General features: G+C 24.6%; 2 long non-coding RNA genes across 3 annotated transcripts; both read left to right on the top strand.

Moving 5' to 3' along the window:
- The first annotated feature begins 1120 nt into the window (after positions 1 to 1120).
- LOC136078948 (uncharacterized) lies at positions 1121 to 2707 on the top strand. 2 transcript variants are annotated; one of them, XR_010637807.1, is made up of 5 exons: positions 1121 to 1475; positions 1933 to 2030; positions 2135 to 2265; positions 2338 to 2471; positions 2645 to 2707. It is a non-coding gene; the product is annotated as an uncharacterized LOC136078948 (long non-coding RNA). The 2 variants fall into 2 exon arrangements; XR_010637806.1 differs by lacking the exon at positions 2645 to 2707 and having other exon boundaries at positions 1132 to 1475; positions 2338 to 2547.
- A 52-nt stretch (positions 2708 to 2759) lies between these two features.
- On the top strand, positions 2760 to 3495 carry LOC136078947 (uncharacterized). Its single transcript, XR_010637805.1, has 2 exons — positions 2760 to 3162; positions 3307 to 3495. It is a non-coding gene; the product is annotated as an uncharacterized LOC136078947 (long non-coding RNA).
- The last annotated feature ends 1505 nt before the right edge of the window (positions 3496 to 5000 follow it).

Here is a 5000-nt window from a genome sequence, read left to right as displayed (position 1 = left end):
TCTTGGAGTAGTTAAAGAACTTCTAATAAACTGGTGTAAAGGTCCCTGATGTATTAGAATAAGTCAATCTGTTAAAGACAGTATTTCAAATGAACTCATAAATTTACGAAGTTATACACCATCCAATTTTCAACGTAGACCACGCTCTTTAAATGAACTTGAGAAGTGGAAAGCAACAGAGTTTCGATTATTCTGCTTTATGCTGGACCTGTTGTTTTAAAAAGGAAAAATAAATAAAACTATGACTTATTTATTTCTTTTTCAATTGCTATGCACATACTGCTTTCTAATAAAATGGCCAAAAATGAATTGTTTAGTGGCATTTGCTAAATAGCTGCTTATATGGTTTGTCAGAGAAGTACAAATTTAGTTTGGGGAAATCTCGGTAACATACAATGTTCATAGCATGATTCATTTAGCTGATGATTGTGTTAACTTTGGGGAGAGTCTTGATCATCTATCAGCTTTTCCTTTTGAAAACTTTTTGGGCTGAATTAAAAAAATGGTGCGAAAATCACATCAGACTGTTGCCCAAATAGTGAATCAATTAGATGAGAGAAAAAAGTTGGATATTTTTCTTAGAGAAAGGAATGGTAAAGAAATTTCTGCCCAAGTGGTAAATAAAAAGATCACATCAAATCTATGAGACAGAAGTTGAATTTCATTCAAGGCAAAGGGTTTATTTTAGTAGAAGAGGTTTTGGTAGATCTTGTAAAATGCAAGGCTTTAAATCCTCATTTAGTTCGTAAGTTTTTTCCTGATTGTTTTGAAACATCTTATTTAGACGTTTGTTATGTAAATTCATAAGCCAACCTAAAAACAATTTTTCCGAAAAAAAAAGAACTTTTGAAAAAAGGCTTGATGATACCTGTTTAAAAAGGTGGTTATGCTTTTTTTCTGCTTAGACATTGTGATATTGCTTATGATCACTTATTTCTTAAATTAAAAACACAAACTTTGATTATACTTGCAGACCATCAATTTTTCAAGAATGTCTGTGCATGTGTCATTTTGTAAAATTTGTTGTAAATTTGTCAAATATATACTTCTTTGAACAAATTTAAAGTGAGTTTAATGCATTTTAATTTATAAATTTTTTGTATGGAACAAATACCTGGTATGTTTATAGAAATAAAATATTTACACTGGTGTTTTACATTAATAAATCTAAAAAGCGTTTTACAGAGTTCATTGTTTTTAATCTCTAATGTATTTTTAATTTTATTTTGTAACTTATATAAGATTGTTTAGAATTAAATTGCACCAGAATATTGAAATTTCATTTGCCATTGTTGAATTTTTAAATGGAAAAATTAAAGAAGTGGAAGTGATTGCTAAAAGTTGGATGAAAAATGATGGGAAATGCTTCTGGCTGCCATTTAAAAGTTCCGCTGCGATTCGTAAACCTGTCACAACCTTGTAGGCATCAACCTCTGATTTGAAGATATACCCTGCTAGGATTTTATACACTACAGGTTTGCATATTACTATAAAAAAATGTAAAATAATTGAATTAGATATTGAACTGTATGTTTTGACCAGGGCACTGGAGAGGATAAACATGTGCTGGTGCAAATTTATTTTAGGCTCCCTTTACAATATGACTATAGTCTTATTTAATATCACTTGTTTTAAATCCAATATTCCAACGGGCATTTGTTTAAATTATATGTTCTGAATGTCTTTAGAATGTTTAAAGAAGATTTCCAACGATTAAAAAAAGTTTTTTTAACAATGTTTTTAGTTTTTTTTTTAAACTTTTAGTGTTTTTTAAAAACTAAAAAATTCATTAATTTCCATGGGTTTTTCATTAAAACTCATTAATTTTTATGCGGTGCACCAATTGCACTCCATTAATATTGGGCCTGCTTTTGCCGCAAACATTTCAATTACATCTTCATTAGATATTGATAAATGATTTTACGTACATAGATTTGTGTTTATGAAGAAGCTCAGTCACACTTAGAGAAAGCAGCAGATACTTCAAATATTGAAACTGACACCAAAGAGAAAAAAGGGACAAAGCAAAAGTAAATTTTACTAAAATTAGTTTTTCACAAATAAAAAATTTTGCAATAAAGAATTACACAAATCATGCACTTTTTTTGTTTATAAAGTAAAGTTTATATTAAAGGAGAAAGACAGCTATGACATTTTGTGAAAGTGATGAAGATGTTGTGGTTGGTGATGAAGAACTATACGGAAGATACTATTTTGATAGTTCAACTAGCTAAAGAACATCTAACGTGATTCCAAATATAGCAGGTTGACTATTTTTGCAAAAGTAAAATAATGGTTTGTTAAAATAAACATGCTTATTTTTTTACTGAATTATAGATGTTTTTAAATCAATATCAACTCCCCATTTACACAGTGAAATAGCAAGCTTTCCAGTTGCTGAAAATAACAATGACTTTTCGAAAGAAACTAATCTATCTCAAGGGAAAATGATGTTGTCTTCAAATATATTGGTAAAAAAAAGTCCTAATGTTGCTTTTGTTCTAATTAAAATCTGTGTGCGTGTGCAGTAAAAAAATTAATAGAAATCAGAACTATATGTTTGTTGACAAGTTTAAATAAAAATCACTATGTAATGTTTAAAAATTTTATTTAATTTTTGTATGTATAATTTATCTATACCTAGGTAGAAAATGGCTCTAAAAATTGTGTTTTGGATAAAGAGGATAGGAAAGAAAGACAATTGTCTTGCCAGGGTAAATTAAATAAAAGTTTTATTTATTTTTTCCATTTTGGTATTTTTTCATGGTTAATTTTTTACAAAATATTTTACATAAATAATAATAATATTGTTTATTTTACTACATTTTTTTTTAAAGATTTTCAAAAAAGATTTGCGTTGAGTTGGATGGCAAAAATAGATAAAAGAGAAAAGTGATTCAAGAGTCAATTTTAAAAATCCATGTATTGAAATTAAGATAATTTCATTCATATAGAATGAACATAATATGTGTTCTGACCCTTAAGTAATTTTTATTTTTTTAATAATAGATGACTTCTCTTAGTCGTTGTGGAGGTAATATAAATTGGCTTTTGCTTTTGGAAAACTGTTGATGAGCGAGGACGCTGGGGCCTGTTTTAATGTCTCGGGTGGTTCATTGTAGATAAATTTTAAAACATACACCCTGTATCATATGATAGTGGGTAAGAATGGTTTTATGCATTTTTTTAGATTTTTTATTTCACAGGAAATATATTTTGTTTATCACAATCAGTCATTTATGTAACTATTTGCTATAATTTCTGCAGTTTGATTTTTTTCAAATTTGATTTGAATTTTTGATTTAGATGCGATTACACGACAGCATCATGATGCAAAAATTTGCGAATGTTATTCAGGCATTTCGAAATTTTTAAGGCAATCAGGAACACGACTCAATTGAAAAGTTTTGAAAATGAACAATGCTGCAAACGCTAAATAAATTGTTTGAAAATGTAAATTTTGTGTTAAATTCAATAAAAAACTTTCTTACTTAATGCAGTGCCTACTTTCTTTCATTATTCTTTTGAGTTAGCTTTGAAATGCTCTATCAATAAATTTTGTGCTAAATCCTTCTTTTACAGCATGTTTTTTACAAAACAAATAAAGATTTTAGCAATATGTATAAATTTTATATACAAATATTTTATATATATATACATACATAATATATATATATATATATATATATATATATATATATATATATATATATATATATATATATATATATATATATATATATATATATATATATATATATATATATATATATATATATATATATATATATATATAAATTATAAATCAGTAGAAAATCACTTAACAAAGTTTTTCATTTAACACTGTGTTTCATTAATAAAAAGACTCATCAGAAATATGAGCTTTTTTATTGATGAGAGCCTTTCTGATAAGTCTTTTTATTGATGAAATACAGTGTTAAATGAAAAAAAAATTTCTTAAGTGATTTCCTACTAATTTATAATTTTTAGTTCTTTGAAGAACATTGAGCACTCTATTTTGTAGAATACATTTTAAAGTTGTTTATATATATATATATATATATATATATATATATATATATATATATATATATATATATATATATATATATATATATATATATATATATATATATATATATATATATATATATATATATATATATATATATATATATATATATATATATATATATATATATATATATATATATATATATATATATATTTGAAACTGTTGAATACATATTTTTTTAAATGCATTAAAAGTGATTAAATACTGTTTGTCATTATAAAAATCAGTGTTGATACGACCAAGAAAAAATGATTGTTGATTAAACGTTGAAAAGCAACATTCGATCAACGTTTTTTGTAAACACCAAATCAACGTTGATAAGTGGCTAACATTTTGGACAAAAAATCAATATGGAATCAATGTTGACGAGAAACATTGAATCAACATCAAATCAACGTCTCATTTTTTAGCGGGTATATGTATATTTATATATATATATGGATATATATGTTTATATATATATATACATATATATATGAATATGTATATATATATATATATATATATATATTTATTTAAATATATATACATATATTTATATATATATATATATATATGTAAATATATATTTATATTTATATATATAAATATATATATGTATATATATATATATTTACGTATGTACATAAATATATATTTATATATATATATATATATATATATATATATATATATATGTATGTATATATATATATATATATATATATATATATATATATATATATATATATATATATGTATAGTTCTATAGTTTGTTGGCTTTAGGAAGAGCGGAAGGAAAAAAGTGATTCTTACGCCAACACATACGTCACTTTTAATTACTTTTGACTTTCGTCCAACATTTCCGTGTTGGACGAAAGTAAAAACCATTAATTTAATTACAAACTAATCGTTTTTTGAAAAAACCACAAAAACGCAAATTTAA

The sequence above is a fragment of the Hydra vulgaris genome, chromosome 04, assembly GCF_038396675.1.
Source record: "Hydra vulgaris chromosome 04, alternate assembly HydraT2T_AEP".
NCBI classification, from domain to species: domain Eukaryota; kingdom Metazoa; phylum Cnidaria; class Hydrozoa; order Anthoathecata; family Hydridae; genus Hydra; species Hydra vulgaris.
The sequence above is the reverse complement of the archived record's forward strand: the minus strand, read 5'-3'. Positions and strand labels throughout refer to the sequence as shown.